Below are 25,949 nucleotides of genomic sequence, written 5' to 3'. Positions count from 1 at the left end.
TATGATGAGCTGCATGCCATTTTAGGGGGTTCAGCCACCACTACCCCAGCCGTGTTGTTTGACTCCTTCAATGGAGATGGAGGCAACACGGAAGCAGGTTTTGGGGACGAAGAAGATGATGATGATGATGAGGAGGTTGTAGATAGCTCACAGCAAGCAAGCGGAGAAACCGGTTTTCCCGACAGCCAGGAACTGTTTCTCACCCTAGACCTGGAGCCAGTACCCCCCGAACCCACCCAAGGCTGCCTCCTGGACCCAGCAGGCGGAGAAGGGACCTCTGGTGAGTGTACCTTTTAAAATACTATACATGGTTTAAAAGCAAGCATGTGAAAGGATTACTTTGCCCTGGCATTTGCGGTTCTCCTAGATGTAGTCCTAAAGCCTTTGCAAAAGGTTTCTGGGGAGGGCAGCCTTATTGCGTCCTTCATGGTAGGACACTTTACCACTCCAGGCCAGTAACACGTACTCGGGAATCATTGTAGAACAAAGCATTGCAGTGTATGTTTGCTGGCATTCAAACAACATCCGTTCTTTATCTCTCTGTGTTATCCTCAGGAGAGTGAGATATAATTCATGGTCACCTGGTTGAAATAGAGTGCTTTTCTTCAGGGGACACTCAGAGGAGCCCATTCCTGCTCGGCTGTTTGCCTGTGGCTAAACAGAAATGTTCCCCGCTGTCAGCCACAGGGAGGGGGGAAGGTTGAGGAGGTAGCCACGCAGTGGGGGGAGGCAAAATGCGACCTTGTAACGAAAGCACATGTGCTATGTATGTAATGTTAACAGCAAGGTTTACCCTGAAAGAGTGTAGCCACTGTTTTATAAAATGTGTCTTTTTAAATACCGCTGTCCCTTTTTTTTTCTCCACCAGCTGCATGTGTTTCAATGATCACAGGATCTTCTCCTTCCCAGAGGCTAGTGAAGCTTAGAAAGAAAAAAAGCGCACTCGCGATGAAATGTTCTCCGAGCTCATGCTGTCCTCCCACACTGACAGAGCACAGACGAATGCGTGGAGGCAAATAATGTCAGAGTGCAGGAAAGCACAAAATGACCGGGAGGAGAGGTGGCGGGCTGAAGAGAGTAAGTGGCGGGCTGAAGAGAGTAAGTGGCGGGCTGAAGACAGGGCTGAAGCTCAAATGTGGTGGCAGCGTGATGAGAGGAGGCAGGATTCAATGCTGAGGCTGCTGCAGGACCAAACCAGTATGCTCCAGTGTATGGTTGAGCTGCAGCAAAGGCAGCTGGAGCACAGACTGCCACTGCAGCCCCTCTGTAACCAACCGCCCTCCTCCCCAAGTTCCATAGCCTCCACACCCAGACGCCCAAGAACGCGGTGGGGGGGCCTCCGGCCAACCAGTCACTCCACCACAGAGGATTGCCCAAAAAAAAGAAGGCTGTCATTCAATAAATTTTAAAGTTGTAAACTTTTAAAGTGCTGTGCTTAAAGTGCTGTGTGGCATTTTCCTTCCCTCCTCCACCACCCCTCCTGGGATACCTTGGTAGTCATCCCCCTATTTGTGTGATGAATGAATAAAGAATGCATGAATGTGAAGCAACAATGACTTTATTGCCTCTGCAAGCGGTGATTGAAGGGAGGAGGGGCGGGTGGTTAGATTACAGGGAAGTAGAATGAACCAAGGGGCGGGGGGTTTCATCAAGGAGAAACAAACAGAACTTTCACACCGTAGCCTGGCCAGTCATGAAACTGGTTTTCAAAGCTTCTCTGATGCGTACCGCGCCCTCCTGTGCTCTTCTAACCGCCCTGGTGTCTGGCTGCGCGTAACCAGCAGCCAGGCGATTTGCCTCAACCTCCCACCCCGCCATAAACATCTCCCCCTTACTCTCACAGATATTGTGGAGCACACAGCAAGCAGTAATAACAGTGGGAATATTGGTTTTGCTGAGGTCTAAGCGAGTCAGTAAACTGCACCAGCGCGCCTTTAAACGTCCAAATGCACATTCTACCACCATTCTGCACTTGCTCAGCCTGTAGTTGAACAGCTCCTGACTACTGTCCAGGCTGCCTGTGTACGGCTTCATGAGCCATGGCATTAAGGGGTAGGCTGGGTCCCCAAGGATACATATAGGCATTTCAACATCACCAACAGTTATTTTCTGGTCTGGGAATAAAGTCCCTTCCTGCAGCTTTTGAAACAGACCAGAGTTCCTGAAGATGCGAGCATCATGCACCTTTCCCGGCCATCCCACGTTGATGTTGGTGAAACGTCCCTTGTGATCCACCAGAGCTTGCAGCACTATCGAAAAGTACCCCTTGCGGTTTATGTACTCGGCGGCTTGGTGCTCCGGTGCCAAGATAGGGATATGGGTTCCGTCTATAGCCCCACCACAGTTAGGGAATCCCATTGCAGCAAAGCCATCCACTATGACCTGCACATTTCCCAGGGTCACTACCCTTGATATCAGCAGATCTTTGATTGCATGGGCTACTTGCATCACAGCAGCCCCACAGTAGATTTGCCCACTCCAAATTGACTCCCAACTGACCGGTAGCTGTCTGGCGTTGCAAGCTTCCACAGGGCTATCGCCACTCGCTTCTCAACTGTGAGGGCTGCTCTCATCTTGGTATTCATGCGCTTCAGGGCAGGGGAAAGCAAGTCACAAAGTTCCATGAAAGTGTCCTTACGCATGCGAAAGTTTCGCAGCCACTGGGAATCGTCCCAGACCTGCAACACTATGCGGTCCCACCAGTCTGTGCTTGTTTCCCGAGCCCAGAATCGGCGTTCCACAGCATGAACCTGCCCCATTAGCACCATGATGCATGCATTGGCAGGGCCCATGCTTTCAGAGAAATCTGTGTCCATGTCCTGATCACTCACGTGACCGCGCTGACGTCGCCTCCTCGCCCGGTATCGCTTTGCCAGGTTCTGGTGCTGCATATACTGCTGGATAATGCGTGTGGTGTTTAATGTGCTCCTAATTGCCAAAGAGAGCTGAGCGGCCTCCAGGCTTGCCTTGGTATGGCGTCCACACAGAAAAAAGGCGCGGAACGATTGTGTGTCGTTGCTCTGACGGAGGGAGGGGCGACTGACGACACGGCTTACAGGGTTGGCTTCAGGGAGCTAAAATCAACAAAGGGCGTGCCCGTACATCAAGGAGTATTTCAGGCAGGACTTCACGGAGGGTTCCAATAAGAAATGGTGCACCTAAGTTATCGTTCTTATTGGAACAAGGAGGTTAGCCTGGCCTCTGATTGATACATGGCTAGATTTACCTCGTTGCACCTTCTCTGTGAGTGACTGCAGTGTGATCTAGAGGAATGAGTCCCCTAGACAGGGGAGGAGGCAAATGAGTACAAAACAAATCTGGTCTATTTCTTGTTTTGACCCACTCCATCTATCTTTTACATCTTTGGCTGGCTGCAGAAGGACTGCATGCCATCCACATCTCATGGCTGCTTGGCAGAAGATGGTACAATACGACTGCTAGCCATCCTCATCTCTTGCCTGCCTGGCAGAAGATGGTACAGTACGACTGCTAGCAGTCCGTATCGCCTGCCCGCTCACCATAAGACGGTTCAATAGGACTGACTGCAGGACTAAAGAGAATGACCTGGTCAAGTAACTCCAAATTTAGTCCCTGCACCCATGTCTACCCAGGCTCTCCCAGCCGACGTGGCCAGGAGCACCTCGGACACGACGAGGACGACTACCAGTCGTATTACACCGTCTGCTGCCAGAAGGCAATGGGTTGCTGCTACTGTGCAGCAAAGCCATACCGCGTCTGCCAGCACCCAGGAGACATAGGGTGACGGTTACCTGAGCGGGCTCCATGCTTGCCGTGGTATGGCGTCTGCACAGGTAACTCAGGAAAAAAGGCGCGAAATGATTGTCTGCCCTTGCTTTCACGGAGGGAGGGAGGGAACGGGGGCCTGACGATACGTACCCAGAACCACCTGCGACAATGTTTTAGCCCCATCGGAGTGCTCCATTGTGACTGCTCTGGACAGCACTCTCAGATGCCCGATTGTTTGCCGTTGCTCTGACGCCGGGAGGGGCGACTGAGGACACGGCTTACAGTGTTGGCTTCAGGGAGCTAAAATCAACAAAGGGGGTGGCTTTACATCAAGGAGTATTTCAGGCAGGACTTCACGGAGGGTTCCAATAAGAAATGGTGCACCTAAGTTATTGTCCTTATTGGAACAAGAAGGTTAGCCTGGCCTCTGATTGATACATGGCTAGATTTACCTCGCTGCACCTTCTCTGTGAGTGACTGCAGTGTGATCTAGAAGAATGAGTCCCCTAGACAGGGGAGGGGGGGAAGCAAATGAGTACAAAACAAATCTGGTCTATTTCTTGTTTTGATCCACTCCATCTATCTTTTACATCTTTGGCTGGCAGCAGACGGTGCAGAAGGACTGCATGCCATCCACATCTCATGGCTGCTCGGCAGAAGATGGTACAGTACGACTGCTAGCAGTCCGTATCGCCTGCCCGCTCACCATAAGACGGTTCAATAGGACTGACTGCAGGACTAAAGAGAATGACCTGGTCAAGTCACTCCAAATTTAGTCCCTGCGCCCATGTCTGCCCAGGCGCTCCCAGCCGACGTGGCCAGGAGCACCTCGGACATGACGATGACGGCTACCAGTCGTACTGTACTGTCTGCTGCCACAAGGCAAGGGGTTGCTGCTACTGTGTAGCAATGCCGTACCACGTCTGCCAGCACCCAGGAGACATAGGGTGACGGTTACCTGAGCGGGCTCCATGCTTGCAGTGGTATGGCGTCTGCACAGGTAACTCAGAAAAAAGGTGCGAAATGATTGTCTGCCCTTGCTTTCACGGAGGGAGGGAGGGAACGGGGGCCTGACGATATGTACCCAGAACCACCCGCGACAATGTTTTAGCCCCATCAGGCATTGGGATCTCAACACAGAATTCCAATGGGCAGCGGAGACTGCGGGAACTGTGGGATAGCTACCCACAGTGCAACGCTCCGGAAGTCGACTCTAGCCTCGGTACTGTGGAAGCGCTCTGCCGAGTTAATGCACTTAATGCACTTAGAGCATTTTCTGTGGGGACACACACACTCGAATATATAAAACCGATTTTTAAAAAAACGACTTCTATAAATTCGACCTTATTCCGTAGTGTAGATATACCCTTAGACTCCTTGGGAAAAGTTTTCCAATGGGGGCCTAAAGTTAGGAATATGAATCCATATTAAGTCACCTAAATAAGTGACCTAATTGATTTTCAAAGGCATTGTACCCCTCTGACCTCTCTAATTTCAGTAGAGGTTGCAGATCCTCAGCACCTCTGAAAAATCGTTCAGGTCTCATGTTGGTCCCTTTTTATGTCTTGCTTGAAACCCCAGGTGATTTGAAGGATTTCTCAGAGAGCAGGAAAACATGCTCTTTCCTGTGAGTAACCACAGGAAAACTTGGACAAAATGGAGCCTACAGGGAAGGCATGTTTAAAACAACAATTAAAAAGCCTCACAGAGATGTGCATTTCCCTACTGAATATTTTATAATGTTTCTTCTTCCAGCTGTCTCCTAAACCTTTGTATATGAGAAGGGAAGTGGAAAATCTTTCTTTTCTCCTGATAAAATCTTTTCTATTATGATATTTTCTACTGTGCAGTACAGCTCTGATTCATCCTTGAAATGTTCTCCCTTCCCAGTAGAGGTCTGGTACAGGAGGATATTCTGCTCATTCACAAGGCAGTGATTTTTGCACCACACCTGCTAAAAACTCATAATGGAGGCAGAAAATACTGCAATAAGACACTTCTTAAATCCTCTCTAACCTCCTACACCAACTACACTTTTTCTCCTCATTTTACTGGGGAGTTTCATATGTTTTAAGGCCAGAAGAGACCATTATAATTCTCTAATCTGACCTCCTGCATAGCACAGGCCATAGAATTTCACCCAATAATTCCTGCATCGAGCGCAACACATTGCAGCCTAACTAGACCATAATGATCAAAGCCTTTATGAAAGTAGAGTTCACAGTGACCATGACCCTGATTTTTTATTCTGTAAATCCCAACTTGGAGCATGTGAAACAGGGCTTTTGATAAGGACCTTTTTCCTTGGAAATTATCAGGGAACTAGGCTTAAAGTATTGACTATTTTGTTATTTAAAGCCCTTTTTTTATTAAGTGTTTTTATTTTGGGGGGAGGAGGGAGAAACACCGTCACAATTCAATTAAAACAAACAATCCCCCCCAAGAGATGTACAATATAAAGCCAAATTCATATCAGAAAATTAATTGTACTTTTTTTTTTGGCTGCTTTGTGTTTTAAGGACACATGGAGTTAAAATCAGAGGAGACAGAAGCAAGCCATAGGAAACAGGGGAAAGATGAGAAATAGAACATAGGCGGTCATACAAGAAATGCCATGCAGTGGCAGAAAATTGTCCGAATTCAGCAATAACCTCAGTCTATGGCCCAGATTATTAAGCATATTCAGGTGTTGCTGTGCTCAGCTCTGCAATATCTAAGGAGTTTTAAACTCCTAAGTGCCTAAATCCCTTTTGAAAATGAGACCGGCTCCTAAATCAGTTACTGCAACTCTGAGTGCAGCAATACCTCAATAGCTTTAAAAATCTGGGACTAGAATGCTTTCCAGCACTGATCCACCGTGGTCATCACTACAGGTCAACATTCCATAAAGAGCCCAATCCTTCCATCAAAGACAATGGGAGCAAGATCAGGCTTAACAAGTCTATTCATTTTTGTCTTTGCAAGAGTTTCCATCCCCTCAACCTAAAATACAATTTCGATTCTACACCGTATTCATTTACAAGAACAAAATAATATTTGGCACTTCAGAATGGTCTCTCTTCTTCTTGCCCCCATCCTAGGGTGACCAGACAGCAAGTGTGAAAAATCGGGACGGGGGGGGGGGGGGGGTAATAGGAGCCTATATAAGAAAAAGACCCAAAAATCGGGACTGTCCCTATAAATTCGGGACATCTGGTCACTCTACCCCATCCTTCCCTGCATTTTGATTTTACTGGTCGCCTCCTGAACTTACTAGAAAGACACAAGACTTAAAATTGAAATCACACCCTCCAAAATACTAGTCCTCAGGGAACTAAGCTACTTTTAGCCCTGGAGACTTCTTGTGTTTCCACAATATGCCTGACATACCAGTAGTTATTTCTTCAGTGAACTTTCATATTGCAGTGTACGTCAGTTGTTGAGTGGATGACACACCATCCTGGTCCTCTCTTCCAGGTGTTTGTTGAGTATCTCTTCTGGGTCAAAGTTAGTCTGATGGGAAGCCAGATTGCTAGCTTGTGGTTTGCCTTACTCAGCTTGTTGGAAATTTTCTTTTAAAAAAGAGCAGAAAATGTTTTGCAGTCATTGTTAGTGTTTTCTGTTTAACGTTAAAAATTAAATAAAATCTTCTGTAGAGATTAAAATTTACTTTCCTGAAGGTTGAGCTAGACCTCAATTTTCAGAAACCACTCTGAACGTAAATAAAAGTCACTACTTCATCAAATCTTAAATGGTGCTGCTTCCTGGCATATTGTGATTGCTTACAAAGGTCAAACTAAAGGTTATCCTAACTATTGCCAGTTGCATAACCTTCGAAAGACAGTGAGAGCTTAAATAAATCAACAGTTTTACATAGCAATTGATGTAATGACTGGTGAAGAAATGGAAAGGGATATATATAGATATATATATAGATATAGATATATATATATATATACTTGTTCATGCCTACTACAGTCCAAATAATAACAATAATAGAGCAGGAGAGGCAGACAAACAATTGCTATGGTGAATGCTTTCACTGATGCATGCACTTAACTTGGATAGATATTAGTGGCAGGGAGGAATGAAAACCCCATCAGAAGTCCTATCTCTCTGTTTACATAGAGTAGCAGTGTTCTTTCGAAAAGACATAATATGTTAGGACTACTGTAGGTATAAAGGCCGTGTGAGCTGAGTCAGATTTCTAAAAAGATCAGATTTTTAAATTAGTTCTTAAATATAAAGCCATTTTTTGTGTGTCAAATACATAGAATCATAGAAATATAGGTGTAGAACTGACCTCAAGAGGTCATATAGTCCAGTCCCCTGTGCCGAGGCAGGACCAAGCGAACCTAGACCATCCCTGATAGGTGTTTGTCTAAACTGTTCTTAAAAACCTCAAGTGATGGGGATTCTGCAAGTACAATTCCAGTGTTTATCCTTATCATTAGAAAGTTTCCCCTACTATCTAACCTAAATCTCCCTTTCTTTCATTGTTCTCTTGCTCCTAATGTATTTATTAAACCTCTTATTGCCATTTTTGTCCCTTGTCAGATGTAACTCATTTTGTGCCTTAGCTTTTCTGATTTAGGCCCTATATACTTGTGTTATTCTTTTGACCTCCTCAGCAATTTGTCCATATTTCCATTTTTTTGTAGAATTCCTTTTTGATTTTCAGACCTTTAAAGAGCTCCTGATGGAGCCATATTGGCCTCATACTATTCTTCCTATCTTTCCTTATCATCGAGATAGTTTACAGTTGTGCCTTTGGTATTATCTCTGAGAAACTGCCAGCTGTCCTGAACTCTTTTTGCCCTTAGTTTTTCTTCTTATGGGATCTTACCTATCAGTTCTCTGAGTTTGTTAAAGTCTGCTTTTTTGAAGTCCATTGTCCTCATTCTGCTTCTCTCATGCTGTCCTTTCCTTAGAATCAGGAAATCTATCATTTCATGATCACTTTCACCCAAATTGTTTTTCACCTTCAGATTCACAAGCAATTCCTCCTAGTTAGTCAGAATGAAGTCTAAAATGGTCCTCCTGATTACTTCTGAAACAAGAAGTTGTCCCCACTACATTTTAAGAACCGATTGGATATTTTGTATTTGCCATATTACCTTTCCAACAGATAAAATCCCAATTATTACCGGATCTTGACAGAAAGGATGGTTTTGTAGTTGAGGCAGTGGATTGGGATTCAGGAGACTTGTGTTCAATTCATTGGACTTTCACAGCTGTCCTGTGAGATCTTGGACAAATCTGATTCTGCCATCTCATGCTCAATACTATCTTAGTCTGCTACTACGTAAGAACATATGAATGGACATACTAGGTCAGACCAAATGTCCGTCTAGCCCAGTATCCTCCCTTCCAACAGTGGCCCGTGCCAGATGCTTCAGAGGGAATGAACAAAACAGGGCAATTATAGAGTGATCCATCCCATCAACCAGGCCTAGCTTCTGGCAGTCAGAGACTAAGGGACACCCAGAACATGGGGGTTGCACCTTTGACCATTTTGTCTAATAGCCATTGATGGACCTACCCTACATGAACGTATCTAATTCTTTTTTGAACCCTGTTGTAGTTTTTGCCTTCACAACATTCCCTGGCAATGCATTACACAAGTTGATTCTGTGTTGTTGGAAGAAGTACTTCCTTATGTTTGTTTTAAACCTTCTGCGTATTAATTTCATTGGGTGACCTCTGGTTCTTGTGTTACATGAAGGGGTAAATAACACTTCCTTATTCACTTCCTCCATATCATTCATGATTTTTATAGAGCTCTATCATGTTCCCTCTTAGTTGTCTCCTTTCTGACCTGAATAGTCTGTCTTTTAATCTCTCCTTGTATGGAAGCTGTTCCATACCCCTAATCATTTTTTGCTTCCGTTCTCTAGTATTTTCCCAATTCTAATATTATTATTTTTTGAGATGTGGCAACCAGAACTGCATGCAGTATTCAAAGTGTGGGCATACCATGGGTTTATCTAATGGCATTATGATATTTTCTGTCTTATTATCTAGCCCTTTCCTAATGGTTCCTAACTTTCTGTTAGCTTTTTTGACTGCCATTGCCCACTGAGCAGATGTTTTAAGAGAAGAATCCACAATACAATAGTCTCATTGTGTGGGAAACAGATTTTATGATTTAAAAAAATTCCTATATTACATCAGGATGAGACTGATAACGTTTCAAAGGTTTTTTTGGTTTTGTTTTTTTGCAGAAGAAGTGAGAGAAACTTTATCCCCCCCCCACAAATAGCCCAGTGGACAGGGTACCCTCCAGGGATGTGGGAGACCTAGGTTCAAGTTGCTGTTCTGCCTTATTCAGAGCAGGGACATGAACCTAGATCTCCCACATTACCTAGCATGAGTACCTTAATGACTCAGCTATTCTTTCACACTCTCTCTGATGTTTTGGCCAGAGATTCCATTCTGTGCCTGAGAAACCTTCCCAATGAAAGCTCCCAGTAAAAATTCGGATGTTGACAGAACAGCATTTTTCCAGTGAAAACCTATTTTGTCAAAAAATTCCTGCCCAGGTCTAGTCCCATCCAAAGCAACCAAACCTTTAATTTCCCTGTGTCTTAGTTTCCCACTGTAGAACAATGGCACTAATAATTCTCTATCTGTGAAGATAAATTCACTAATATTTATTCGATATGCTGATATATTACAATAATTGGGCCTATGAAAGGAGACAGACAGGCTACCGTGGGAGTTTCATGTCAATATTTGAGTGCAGAGTTTGGCTCAAAGTCATTCATTGTTTTAGTCAATAGCCAGCAAAACCATACTCTAAATAAAATGGGAATATAGAAAAACATGGCACAGATTTTTTTATTATTATTATTATTTATTATTATTGAATTAATTAACAAAAATAGACATGGTTCCAAATACAAGCGTCTGGCTATATCAACATAATAATGGAGTCCAGCATGTTCCATATCTCATTCTTTTTCTGTCTCACATGAGAACTTCTGATGCATGGTGAGGTCTAGATGTTCCAAATCTCAGCCCATACTAAGCTCCATGAACCTGGAGTTTGGAATACACCAGACATACCAACATTCCCAGATTGTGATTTCTGGAAGTTTGCATATTTTTTATTAGCCAATAGAGGGATATCTTGTTCCCCAGTTCCCATCCTCATCTCTCCCCTGCAATTTAAAATTCTTTTATAATTTTGAGAAGAGAAAGGAAGGAGAGCTCTTTGGTCTGTTTGGTTCTGACGGGGTTTAAAATGCTGGCACTCTGCCTGTGGCAGTTCTCTGGGATCTACTATTCCCATGGCATATGATGGAACAACATTAATGGTACTAGCAACTACTACAAAATAATACAGTTTTGTTCTGTACAGCATCTTTCATAAAACTGTATCCCAAGTTGTTTTACAAAATTAAACATCACATGGGGATCTCTCAGTAGGAGCTGTTTCCCTAATATAGTTGCTACTCTTTTAAAAATGAGAGACCCAAGCACAAACCCTGGATATAAATAATTTCAGATTTTTGTTGAGATTCATAGTCTAAATTTAGGGGCTCCATTGTAAAACTCAGATCTGGCTCCTATCTCTAGTATTAAGCTAAACAAAAGCCCTACTGACAAACATCCCTGAATTTTGTGGAATTAAAAATCCGACAAACCACATTGCAAATCAATGGGACTAAGGCTCCTAAATGGCCAACTCATTTTGAAAATTAGATGTGGACTCCTGAGTCAATTAGGCACTTCTGAAATTTTACCCCAGTCTGGTCTTCTGCATAACACAGGCTATAGAATTTCACCCAGTAATTCCTGCATCAAGCCCATAACTTCTGGATGGATAGATTTTTTTCCAAACAAACACCAAAGTCTATGTTCTCACCTGAAAAATGTTCCTGGCTTTCCACATAACTGAATGTTATGGTTTCCCACCTTCCCAATAGTTCTTAAAGCAAACTTGATCCTGGCAGTGCAATTCTCTCTTAGGTTTTTGAGCTGCATGGAACTGATACTCAGTTTATTGTAGTGTTGTTATAGTCGTGTTGGTCCCAGGATATTAGAGAGACAAAGCGGGTGAGGTCATAACTTTCATTGGACCAACTTCTCTTGGTGAAAAAGACAAGCTTTTGAGTTTACACAGAGCTCTTCTTCAGGATGGTCAGTTTAGACATATACACAGAGTGCCACAGGCACCCCATCAAGCCTAAACAAAGAGTCCTAGAGAGGGTCTGACCATGCCCATTGTCCTACATTGACACCAACCTTTGCCTCACAAAGCCCTTTAAGGCCTAAAGTAATCAATAACGATGAATGGGATTTCTTCCCTGTGTGGATCTGAGAAGGTTGGAGAGTCACTGTGCAGAACAATACCCTGTGACTTTAGGCAAGGGAGCTGACACAGTTAAATACACTTTTTTAAAAAGCTCATGTAAAAATAAGGTGCTATGTTTTTTTCCCTTGCTTGCATCCTTGATGACCGAGCCTTCAGAATATAACAAATGGATTATTCTTGGGTGTCTATTTCTCTGCACAAAGGGTCACTCAGAGATATCTTGTGCTTTCAGCGAAATGACCTATTAAAATCTTTCCATACGAAAGAAATCCTTGATTTCTAAAATATCCATCTAATTGGTTCCTGGAAAGAAACTCCTTATAGGTCATTCTTTATTTATGTAAGCAGTGTCAGGATGAGCTCCACCCTGACATCTGGTGGTGAGGTGTGGCAAGTTGTGGAAAAGAACTTCAGGGGCTGATCTCATTTGCATAGGCACACCCACCACGCCTAGAATGAGACCATAGCTGCCCAAATGGTCACTTTGGCTGCTGTGGGATCCCCAGTGTCTCTGTTATTGGGGCAGGAAGAATAAATTGTTATTACCCTGATTATGGGAACTGTGCTTGGAACTGTATGTGGCCTTTTGTTATGATGGAGGGATTCACCATCAACTAAGTAGCACTCGCTAGGCAAGGGTCATGGGTTCCAAAACTGTGTGAATTGAGAGAGGCTGGGGACAAGTATTAATACTTGGTGGCATGGGCCCCTTGGTGAGGGCCTTACATGCTAATTGCACTTCCTCCTCTCTCCACTGTGGAATATCAGAGCTAATTTTGATTTCATTAGAAGTCTAGTTATCGGCTGCTGAGCTCATTTTGGGCTGACAGTGCACCAGCACTGGGGCTCCCCTACTACAAGCTGAATTCACCTAAGAGCTGAAATCACTGAGTGTTGTGTTAAGTAGTGGGGGAGCCGGAAGATATATTGTGGAGCAGTTGGCGGGCTGGCTGGTGGAGCAGTTTGTGGATGGCAGGAGCTGCTTGTGGGCCGTGGAGCTGAGCGAAGGAGTTTGTGGGGTGGCTGGCGGAGCGGAGCGCAGCTGAGTGAAGGAGTTTGTGGGGCGGCTGGCGGAGCGGAGCACAGCTGAGCGAAGGAATTCGTGGGGCGGTCAGCTTCAGATCATGTAAGGTGCCCCTTACCCCCTGTCCCATTTCCACCCAGGTTGGGAGGTAAAGCTCTGCAGATAAACTTTCGAACTCTGGGGCTGCCCTGACCAGGGACAGAGACTTTTGGGGCATTGGACTTTTGGGACTTTGGGTGATTTGGGGTTGCTGGACTCAAGAACCAAAGGGAAAAGGTTTGCTTGGGGTGGGTTTTTGCTCATGGGTTTTGTTATGAATCCTGTTGGTGGTGTTTCCCAAACATAATGCCACATTGTTTCTCTCTGTTATTAAAAGGCTTTTGCTTCACTCAGACTATGTGCTTGCGAGAGGGGAAGTATTGCCTCTTGGAGGCGCCCAGCGGGGGTGGTATATATTTGTCCCAGGTCACTGGGTGGGGGCTCAAGCCGGTTTGCATTGTGTTATTGGAATGGATCCCCTAGATATTGAACCCGGCCCTTGTTGCTGCCAACTCTGACGGGCAGAAGGGTTACATTTAAAAGACAAAATCCTCCCCCTATTAAATATATTCATTTAGGGCCAAACTGTAGAAGTTAAAGTGCAGATGTGCTGAGCGGTGGGCGGAGGAGGAAGGGATCCCTTTCCCTCACATCACTTTTCACACAGGGGGCAACAACTATTTGGGTGCAGACACTTTAGTGTAGCAGAATGAAGGACAGTGAAGCCCGCGGTGGTAGCAATCCCAGAAGTGTGTGTCCCTGATCCCCTGCATATACCGCAAGGGGAGTTCACATAACACAATGATGGGCATACATATAGTAGAATACACTGTAACAATGCCGGTGGAGGACTGTTTATGTAATAAACAGGTGTTGCAAACCGCATTTTCCATCCTAATCCTCTCTTGCTTAAATAGTACACCCCCAGCACTGCTGTCCTTCTGCAGAGGTCCAATCAAGCCTATCAGAAACGCTAAAATAATTACAATCTGTGTGTATGAGGTGATCAGAAACAGATTTTTAAAAAAACCTTTCTCCGCCTCTGCCCCATTTTTCATTGTATTTCTGTTTTGATGGACATTTTAAGGGTACAACTGAGTAGCTGTTGGAAATGGCTATACAAAGATATACAGTCATTAGTGATATTTATGAAAATGTTTTAGAAATGTTCACATAAGAGAACTGGGAAGCTTACACAATGAGTAAATAAGTACTGCTAGTAAAACAGAGTGGAATGGGAATGCAAACAGAAGCCAGCAGGGCTGCATTTGGCCCTCTGGGAGTAGAGAAAAGCTTTCCTGTTCAAAAATTCATAGAGAGCCCAAGGTAGCACACTAGCAATTTTTCATTATAGCTTATTAGTAATTCATCATAAGAATATCTCAGTAGCAACTCAATATGGAACCTATTTGCGGTACCTAAATAGGGTAATAGTAGATTGTTAGTAATTTATATGTTCAGTGGGATGAAAGTCACCAGATACTTTAGGATTATTATTTGTTTATAATTGGGCTAGTTGGTCTTGCAGCATGAGGGAGGTTTTGGTGAACTTTTGGTGTTTGAGACTGAGGGGATCCTCCCAATATGCAGCTGCATATGAACTGTTCTACGGATGGTGTAAAAAGGATGTGTGTTAATGACACACTTTACTTTTCTAGACAAATACACATGCTGTCTGTCATCTGCCAAACGTTGGTTAAATTATGAATCAGTACCACATTCTTCATGAATCAAGGGAAAAGCCATATGCACCATGAAAAAGCAGCAAAGAGTCCTGTGGCACCTTATAGACTACCAGACGTTTGATGCTCCAATACGTCTGTTAGTCTATAAGGTGCCACAGGACTCTTTGCCGCTTTTACAGATCCAGACTAACACGGCTACCCCTCTGATACTTGGCACCATGAAAAGGTGCTCCTATTCTGGATGGGCTCCTGAAACCCAATCACTTTTATGGACATTCCTACCCACCATTCCCCATTCCTCATAACTGCACAGGAGCAGGCATGCTGCTGCCCACTTCTGACATTCACATTTCCACGTCATTAGTAAAGAAAGAGAAGAGAAGGGATGGCATTTTGAATAATTTATTCTGGTTTTCCTGCTTGTGTGGGCAAAACAAACTCTCTTGGAATCAGTGGGGTTGCACTATTGCAAATGAGGACAGCATTGAGCTAAGTGTCTGTCTAATTCATCCCTGCAGACAGCACTGGGAAAAGCAAAAAAAGCACACACAAAGGCAGGTTACTTTATATACATGTGAACAAATGTGGAAAAGGAGGAGGGAGCAATTAGAGAATTTAGGGAATAAACTAAATGAATGTATGTGTTTTGTTACGGCAGAGTACAAAGAACTTCCCAAATTTCCATATTTTACTTAATGTTGTAAAAAATGACACTGTGATCCCATTGTGGTTACACTATACTGTGGAATGTCATGAAAATATGTTAATTCTTGTAACCACCGTGAGACACAATTCTTCACTTTTTCATCTACAAATGCAGATTTAAGATACTTTGAAGATATTCTGCCTCTTTACCATATAATTTTGAAATAAGCTTATACCAAAGCTTCACAGGCCAAGACATCACATTATCTCAATAGGTGTGTTGCAAATGGAACCATAGCTACCATGAGAACAAACATGTAATGTGTTGCTCTGTGAATTGATAGGAGGAAGAGGATGGGGAAGAGAAAATGACCTTAAACACCCTTTCTATGGTTTGTTTACAGCATTGCTGTTTTTACAGCATGCCTATAAAAGTCTTTGTCTGAATCTGTTTGGCAAGCTTCAGTTACCAAGTCCAACTCCAAATATCTGATTTACATTTCTAATCTCTCTCTACTTATTTGGAAAAGATTAAGTAAGTCAGAGAAACTGGGATGGACTGAACTGAGTCAATGCAAAATGATTTAGCTCCTTTTAAAATAGATATTTTTCCTCCATTATTCCCTGATTGTTGTTCTTGGACTCTCCAAGAACGTACACATGAATGTTTAGAATGCTGTTCCCTTCTTCTTCCAGCATAGGGTGACCAGATGTCCTGATTTTATAGGGACAATCCCGATTTTTGGAGCTTTTTCTTACATAGGCACCTATTACACCCCACCCCCTGTCCCGATTGGTCACTCTATTCCAGCACCAGAGGGGTTTGCCAAGAATCCCACAGTTTATTAAAAACTGGGCATTGGATTGGGGGTAGATAACATCACAGGCTAACTCAATAGCCTCATCATCCTCTATGAACTACCGGGAGACAACAGTATAACACTGTATCTCAGCTCTGCCTCTATGTCCGTCCTCATGTCCTTCTTGGACTCCTCCCATTTTCTCTGGCTCACCCAAGCCCCCACTCTTCTCCTCTTTTTCCACTTCATTTACTTTGATTTTTTTAACCCAAAAAAGGCAGCCATTTAAATCTCCAGGTGTCCTGCCATCCCTTAAAAACCAGTGTGTGGTGTACAGAAAACTGTGTTAACATGACGAGCTGCCACTTTAAAAGTAAGGGTTTTTTTGGTCTTGCTTGCAGGCTAGGGGGCTGTGTAGGGAAGCAGGTGATCTGAGTCAGTCTGCAGAGAGCCAGTCTAACGTAAGGTGGGTTCATGGGCAGCGGGTGAACCCCTGGCTTGGGGAAGCTAGCCCCTGGCCAGACCCACCCCTCTGGCACGAGACCCTGTCCCTCCCGCCCCCTTCCCCCACCAGATCCCTGAGCTTCCCCCTGCCGTGGCGCCAGGTGCACGGCCCCCAGCCCCCAAGCAGTGGGCGGGTGGTGCACGGCCCCTCAGCCCCAGCATGCTTCCCTGAAGATGAGCAGCCTGCCTGGGCTGGGCCCAAGGGGAAAGAGCAAGCAGGAGGGGGCGGAGCATGGGTGGGGCCACACTGAGCTGTTTGGGGAGGCATACCCTCCCCTCCCCTACGATACGTGCCACCCATGGGTGGGTTGAGTTGTACCTCTCTGCTTTAGGGAGCAGCATGCTTTGTCTGTGTCTGTTTTGTGTTCTTGTGTGATGTCATTCTGAATTTTAAGAAATAAAGTAGTATGACATTGCAACCTTCCAGCAAGAATGTTTTTGTCTAACATCTCTGGGGGAATGTTATGAACATAACAGCATGCAAAATTTGACCGTATAAAAAAGCATCTGAACAGGTCTAATCCCTTACAAAATCCAGTGATGATCAAGTAACAATACCCCATTCTCCCTCAGATTCTGTCCAATTCCCTCTTACTTCTTCCCTCCCTCCAAAGCTTGGATAACAGACAGTCATATTCTGAAAGTCAACAGATTTGGGCTAAATGCGGGAGGGAATTCCAAACGTCTGTTCCTCACAGGGAAGTGCTGCTACAGTCTGCTAGTAGCTCCTCTGCTCTATATACCTTGGGAAATCCAGTTCAAGCACTTCTGCTGATTGCTACTAGAGCAATATTGCATGGAAAGAGAGAGAGAGACAACATGGAGTGGAAGCTAACCACCAATGTTAGTTACTGATGTTAACTGTTACTGATGTTACCTGCTTCTGTCAAGGCATCATTCACCAAACAGATGGCTATGTTTCAGTTTCAATTTCCAAATATCCTTAAGGAGTGTCCTGCAGTAGAGAATATTGTAGTGGTCTGATCTTGAAATAGCCAAGGCAATGTCATGGATAACAAAAGCAAGATTTGCATCTGAAAGGAAAGGTCATATATGTCTGGACAACAGATGGAAAAATGCCAGCCAAGCTGCTACTTGGTGATCTAAAACAGATGTTGGTATAACCAGGCCCCCTAAATTATGGATTTGGATAACAAACAGCAGGTGTACATCCTTGATCAAGGTAGTCAATATAATCTCTGCAATAGTTTCTAATTGCTTGTCAACCTATCAGTATTGGCTCTATTTTACCTGGTTTAAGCCTAAGCCAGCTCATTTTCTAGCAAACCACTCCTCATGGATCATCTGAGATAGGATGGAGACATAAAACTGGGTACCACTGTTGGATCATATTAAAGAAGTTCTGTATTAAAATCACAAATGAGTTTGATTCTCCAGAGTTTAAATTCCAGGGTATTACTAATTAAGAGGTCTCTTGGTTTTTGGTACTGTTTCTCTCCCTCTATGTGTGAAACTTGCAAGCTGCTGATTGCGTTAGTACATTCTAAGACAGAGTCTGTTCCCAAAGCAATTCACACAGAGAGAGACTCAAAGCGACTCTGTAACAACAGAAACAGCACCCAGAGACTCCCCACCCTTTCGCTGTATTAACAATTGTGATTAAAATAGAGATAGAGGATGTATGTGGATGGATGCTTGGTGTGCATAATAACTGAATGATCAGGGAGGTGCCAGCCTAAGAATCCAGTGTCCATTGACTGAAGAAGGCGTCAAGTGGAAATAACCAGAGGACCCCCAGAGGGCAGACTGGAATCCACCCAACAGCCTCAAGAATGGGAGAACCAAAGAACAAGATAACCTCTGGCAGCACGGAGCTGTCAGGAATGTGCCATTTGCTGATTGATTCAGCAACAGCATGATGAAGCAATTCCCACAGACTGTCCGAGGAATAAATTCCTATAAAAATAGACTCTAGAAAGTGAGAACTTTGGGGTCTGATTCTGCAAACCAACTTCCAGGAGCATCAGATGAGCATCTGACAAGGCCCTGCTCCCTCCTCATGTCCAGGCCACCTGGCCAGTGGCTTGGCATTAGCAACTCTAAGGGTATGTCTACACTACGGAATAAGGTCGAATTTATAGAAGTTGGTTTTTTAGAAATCGGTTTTATATATTCGAGTGTGTGTGTCCCCACAGAAAATGCTCTAAGTGCATTAAGTGCATTAACTCGGCGGAGTGCTTCCACAGTACCGAGGCTAGAGTCGACTTCCGGAGCGTTGCACTGTGGGTAGCTATCCCACAGTTCCCGCAGTCTCCGCTGCCCATTGGAATTCTGGGTTGAGATCCCAATGCCTGATGGGGCTAAAACATTGTCGCGGGTGGTTCTGGGTACATATTGTCAGGCCCCTCTTCGCTCCCTCCCTCCGTGAAAGCAAGGGCAGACAATCGTTTCGCGCCTTTTTTCCTGAGTTACCTGTGCAGACGCCATACCACGGCAAGCATGGAGCCCGCTCAGGTAACCATCACCGTATGTCTCCTGGGTGCTGGCAGACGCGGTACGGCATTGCTACACAGTAGCAGCAACCCATTGCCTTCTGGCAGCAGACGGTGCAATACGACTGGTAGCCGTCATCGTCGTGTCCGAGGTGCTCCTGGCCACGTTGGCTGGGAGCGCCTGGGTAGACATGGGCGCAGGGACTAAATTTGGAGTGACTTGACCAGGTCATTCTCTTTAGTCCTGCAGTTAGTCCTATTGAACCGTTTTATGGTGAGCAGGCAGGCGATACGGATTGCTAGCAGTCCTGTTGCATCATCTTCTGCCGGGCAGGCAAGAGATGAGGATGGCTAGTAGTCCTACTGCACCATCTTCTGCCGAGCAGCCATGAGATGTGGATGGCATGCAGTCCTTCTGCACCATCTGCTGCCAGCCAAAGATGTAAAAGAAAGATGGAGTGGATCAAAACAAGAAATAGACCAGATTTGTTTTGTACTCATTTGCCTCCTCCCCCGTCTAGGGGACTCATTCCTCTAGGTCACACTGCAGTCACTCACAGAGAAGGTGCAGCGAGGTAAATCTAGCCATGTATCAATCAGAGGCCAGGCTAACCTCCTTGTTCCAATAAGAACAATAATTTAGGTGCACCATTTCTTATTGGAACCCTCCGTGAAGTCCTGCCTGAAATACTCCTTGATGTAAAGCCAGCCCCTTTGTTGATTTTAATTCCCTGAAGCCAACCCTGTAAGCCATGTCGTCAGTCGCCCCTCCCTCCGTCAGAGCAACGACACACAATCGTTCCACGTCTTTTTTCTGTGCGGACGCCATACCAAGGCAAGCCTGGAGGCTGCTCAGCTCTCTTTGGCAATTAGGAGCACATTAAACACCACACGCATTATCCAGCAGTATATGCAGCACCAGAACCTGGCAAAGCGATACCGGGCGAGGAGGTGACGTCAGCGCGGTCACGTGAGTGATCAGGACATGGACACAGATTTCTCTGAAAGCATGGGCCCTGCCAATGCATGCATCATGGTGCTAATGGGGCAGGTTCATGCTGTGGAACGCCGATTCTGGGCTCGGGAAACAAGCACAGACTGGTGGGACCGCATAGTGTTGCAGGTTTGGGACGATTCCCAGTGGCTGCGAAACTTTCGCATGCGTAAGGACACTTTCATGGAACTTTGTGACTTGCTTTCCCCTGCCCTGAAGCGCATGAATACCAAGATGAGAGCAGCCCTCACAGTTGAGAAGTGAGTGGCGATAGCCCTGTGGAAGCTTGCAACGCCAGACAGCTACCGGTCAGTTGGGAGTCAATTTGGAGTGGGCAAATCTACTGTTGGGGCTGCTGTGATGCAAGTAGCCCACGCAATCAAAGATCTGCTGATATCAAGGGTAGTGACCCTGGGAAATGTGCAGGTCATAGTGGATGGCTTTGCTGCAATGGGATTCCCTAACTGTGGTGGGGCCATAGACGGAACTCATATCCCTATCTTGGCACCGGAGCACCAAGCCGCTGAGTACATAAACCGCAAGGGGTACTTTTCGATAGTGCTGCAAGCTCTGGTGTATCACAAGGGACGTTTCACCAACATCAGCGTGGCATGGCCAGGAAAGGTACATGACGCTCACATCTTCAGGAACTCTGGTCTGTTTCAAAAGCTGCAGGAAGGGACTTTATTCCCAGACCAGAAAATAACTGTTGGGGATGTTGAAATGCCTATATATATCCTTGGGGACCCAGCCTACCCCTTAATGTCATGGCTCATGAAGCCGTACACAGGCAGCCTGGACAGTAGTCAGGAGCTGTTCAACTACAGGCTGAGCAAGTGCAGAATGGTGGTAGAATGTGCATTTGGACGTTTAAAGGCGCGCTGGCGCAGTTTACTGACTCGCTTAGACCTCAGCAAAACCAATATTCCCACTGTTATTACTGCTTGCTGTGTGCTCCACAATATCTGTGAGAGTAAGGGGGAGATGTTTATGGCGGGGTGGGAGGTTGAGGCAAATCGCCTGGCTGCTGGTTACGCGCAGCCAGACACCAGGGCGGTTAGAAGAGCACAGGAGGGCGCGGTACGCATCAGAGAAGCTTTGAAAACCAGTTTCATGACTGGCCAGGCTACGGTGTGAAAGTTCTGTTTGTTTCTCCTTGATGAAACCCCTCGCCCCCTGGTTCACTCTACTTCCCTGTAAGCTAACCACCCTCCCCCCTCCCTTCGATCACCGCTTGCAGAGGCAATAAAGTCATTGTTGCTTCACATTCATGCATTCTTTATTCATTCATCACACAAATAGGGGGATGACTACCAAGGTAGCCCAGGAGGGGTGGTCGAGGAGAGAAGGAAAATGCCACACAGTACTTTAAAAGTTTACAACTTTAAAATTTATTGAATGCCAGCCTTCTTTTTGGGGGGCAATCCTCTGTGGCGGAGTGGCCGGTTGGCCGGTGGCCCCCCCACCGCGTTCTTGGGCATCTGGGTGTGGAGGCTATGGAACTTGGGGAGGAGGGCGGTTGGTTACACAGGGGCTGCAGTGGCAGTCTGTGCTCCAGCTGCCTTTGCTGCAGCTCAACCATACACTGGAGCATACTGGTTTGGTCCTCCAGCAGCCTCAGCATTGAATCCTGCCTCCTCTCATCACGCTGCCGCCACATTTGAGCTTCAGCCCTGTCTTCAGCCCGCCACTTACTCTCTTCAGCCCGTCACCTCTCCTCCCGGTCATTTTGTGCTTTCCTGCACTCTGACATTATTTGTCTCCACGCATTCGTCTGTGCTCTGTCAGTGTGGGAGGACAGCATGAGCTCGGAGAATATTTCATCTCGAGTGCGTTTTTTTTTTCTTTCTAATCTTCACTAGCCTCTGGGAAGGAGAAGATCCTGTGATCATTGAAACACATGCAGCTGGTGGAGAAAAAAAAAGGGACAGCGGTATTTAAAAAGACACATTTTATAAAACAGTGGCTACACTCTTTCAGGGTAAACCTTGCTGTTAACATTACATACATAGCACATGTGCTTTCGTTACAAGGTCGCATTTTGCCTCCCCCCACTGCGTGGCTACCTCCTCAACCCTCCCCCCTCCCCGTGGCTAACAGCGGGGAACATTTCTGTTTAGCCACAGGCAAACAGCCCAGCAGGAACAGGCTCCTCTGAGTGTCCCCTGAAGAAAAGCACTCTATTTCAACCAGGTGACCATGAATTATATTTCACTCTCCTGAGGATAACATAGAGAGATAAAGAACGGATGTTGTTTGAACGCCAGCAAACATACACTGCAATGCTTTGTTCTACAATGATTCCCGAGTACTGGCCTGGAGTGGTAAAGTGTCCTACCATGAAGGACGCAATAAAGCTGCCCTCCCCAGAAACCTTTTGCAAAAGCTTTGGGAGTACATCCAGAAGAGCCGCGAATGCCAGGGAAAGTAATCCTTTCACATGCTTGCTTTTAAACCATGTATAGTATTTTAAAAGGTACACTCACCGGAAGTCCCTTCTCCGCCTGCCAGGTCCAGGAAGCAGCCTTGGGTGGGTTCAGGGGGTACTGGCTCCAAGTCCAGGGAGAGAAACAGTTCCTGGCTGTCGGGAAAACCGGTTTCTCCGCTTGCTTGCTGTGAGCTATCTACAACCTCCTCATCATCATCATCATCTTCTTCGTCCCCAAAACCTGCTTCCGTGTTGCCTCCATCTCCATTGAAGGAGTCAAACAACACGGCTGGGGCAGTGGTGGCTGAACCCCCTAAAATGGCATGCAGCTTATCATAGAAGCGGCATATTTGGGGCTCTGACCCGGAGCGGCTGTTCGCCTCTCTGGTTTTCTGGTAGGCTTGCCTCAGCTCCTTAAGTTTCACGCGGCACTGCTTTGGGTCCCTGTTATGGCCTCTGTCCTTCATGCCCTGGGAGATTTTGACAAAGGTTTTGGCATTTCGAAAACTGAAACGGAGTTCTGATAGCACGGATTCCTCTCCCCAAACAGCGATCAGATCCCGTACCTCCCGTTCGGTCCATGCTGGAGCTCTTTTGCGATTCTGGGACTCCATCATGGTCACCTCTGCTGATGAGCTCTGCATGGTCACCTGCAGCTTGCCACGCTGGCCAAACAGGAAATGAGATTCAAAAGTTCGCGGTTCTTTTCCTGTCTACCTGGCCAGTGCATCTGAGTTGAGAGTGCTGTCCAGAGCGGTCACAATGGAGCACTCTGGGATAGCTCCCGGAGGCCAATACTGTCGTAATTGTGTCCACAGTACCCCAAATTCGAGCCGGCAAGGCCGATTTAAGCGCTAATCCACTTGTCAGGGGTGGAGTAAGAAAATCGATTTTAAGAGCCCTTTAAGTTGAAATAAAGGGCTTCATCGTGTGGATGGGTGCAGGTTTACATCGATTTAATGCTGCTAAATTCGACCTAAAGTCCTAGTGTAGACCAGGGCTAAGGCTGGTAACTATGATAACAACCTTGCAGAACCTCTGTGTGTGTGTGTGTGTGTGTGTGTGTGTGTGTTTTTGTAGGAATGAATGTGTGAATAAATATGAGATTGAATGGAACGTTATAACTATAACTAACTGCTTACTATGATTCTTTCTGTATTCACAATAAATGTGACATTTTGCCTTTTTCCCTTTAATAAGATCCTGCTGGTTTTTATTTTATTGGTATAACACCACATGTTCTATCACTAACCCACTATACACACTGAGTATAGAATTTTATACCCACGCAAGACTGATCTGTTTGTCAATGATCAGTTTTCCAATACAGTCCAAAGGAACTCACAGAAATGAGGTGAGGAGCACTCTGTGTTTATCCAGCTTTGATGTGGCAGTCTTCCTGTACTCTAGTCTGGCTGCAAGTCAGATAGCTGCACCACCTCCTTTATAATCCCTCTAACTACTTTCCGGTCTTTTTGTCCCCTGCTTGCTATCATGGGGATCAAGGGACCCACACCCTCCTACCAACCGCTGCCCCTTGGTGCTCCATCCCCAGCCTACAGTCATGTTCTGATTTCTCAACCATCCTAAATTGGCATCAAATTGACACACCTGAGCACCGGAGTAAGGCCCTCTAGCAAACCACAAGAGCTGCCTGTGCAGCTCAAACCGTTATACCCCATTATCCATTATACCCCACTATCCAGATCCTCATAACTAAGATATTTGATTGTTCCTAGCCACACTAATTCACCCATCCTTTCTGTCTCTGTATACTCTTCTACTTAAGGGGTTACTCATCCACCTTGGGTTCCCTCATGTTAATCATATCCAAAAGAAATATCTAAACTCCATGAGGGTATAGATACGTAAGAGAGTATTTCTAACTTGTAACTGCCTTTTTCATGCTGCCCACTGCAGCTGGAACAGCCTCACTATTCATGTATGCCCTTCCTTTCCTCTTTTAATTATAAAATAAAAAAAGACAGAAAACCTGCCTATCCCAGGACCAATTCCAGCTAAAATGCCTCATTCCACTCCATAAAGACCTAGATGGTAATTTATGGAATTCTTTGTGTCAGATTATGTCCAGTCATTTCTTTTATACTGTAAACACTATGGAGCAGGGATTATATTCTTTGTTTGATATGTTCTACCTATTATAAATTACCCGGTGCACCTAAATGCTACATAAGTGATGAATAAAAATGGCATAGCACAAACTCCCACTCCTGAGTGTCTCCATGCATCATTTGTCAGAGAATCAGACTCACTGCTTGATTCTGCTCTTGATCTCAAAGATGCTTCATATAAAGTGAAGCACTTTTCCAGTCTGACTAATGATATACATGGTGATGGACATCCACATTAGGAGCCATGCTGTAGTTACTATACACTGAATTTCATGTTAATTCCATTAAGAAAGGGTTTCACTGTGAATCCCCTTACTCATGTTGCTGAGCAGTTACTGAAAAAAGAAATCAGTGGGATTATATGAATAACTGGCCACCAGTATAAATAAGCAGTCCACAATCCATCCTAACAGATTTGATGAATTGAGCGGGTAACTTTGTTTCATATTGTACAGGTAGATAAATCACTGATGTATCTGTAAGAAGAAATATGAAATTTAGCTGTAATAAACCCCCCTTACATTTTATATCATATCTGCAAATGAATGTCAATAATATCAGATTAAAATCAAGCATTATTTGGATAAACATCACTGTGAAGTGTCTTAAATTTTATTAAAATTTGCTGGAAACATTTCATGTTTCTGTGATTTTTTTTTCATTTCTTTTTATACTTTTGAATTTTCCTTTACAGCAGTTTCAAAATGAAATCTACAAATTGGGCCTGGTTTTGCTCCGTCTGAAGTCCATGGGTGCAGGCTCAGCCCCACTTTCCTAATGAAGAAATGCCACTAAAGATCTCTTTATGGCAGAAGTTTTCCAGTGTCTGTTTGTTACCCTAGCAGCAACAAAGGGAGTGAATTGACTCAGTGGTACAAATTTCCTTTACTTCATCCAAAGCCCTAACCCTTGTATAGTCTGCGACACTTTAGAGGCTAACTAATTTATTTGAGCATAAGCTTTCATGAGCTACAGCTCACTTCATCGGATGCATTCAGTGGAAAATACAGTGAGGAGATTTATATACACACAGAACATGAAAAAATGGGTGTTTATCATGCACACTGTAAGGAGAGTGATCACTTAAGATGAGCTATTACCAGCAGGAGAGTGGGGGGGGAAGAAAACCTTTTGTAGTGATAATCACGGGGGGCATTTCCAGCAGTTAACAAGAACATCTGAGGAACAGTTGGGGGGGG

The sequence above is a fragment of the Caretta caretta genome, chromosome 1 (genome assembly GCF_965140235.1).
Source record: "Caretta caretta isolate rCarCar2 chromosome 1, rCarCar1.hap1, whole genome shotgun sequence".
Classification (NCBI taxonomy): Eukaryota; Metazoa; Chordata; order Testudines; family Cheloniidae; genus Caretta; species Caretta caretta.
The sequence above is the reverse complement of the archived record's forward strand: the minus strand, read 5'-3'. Positions refer to the sequence as shown.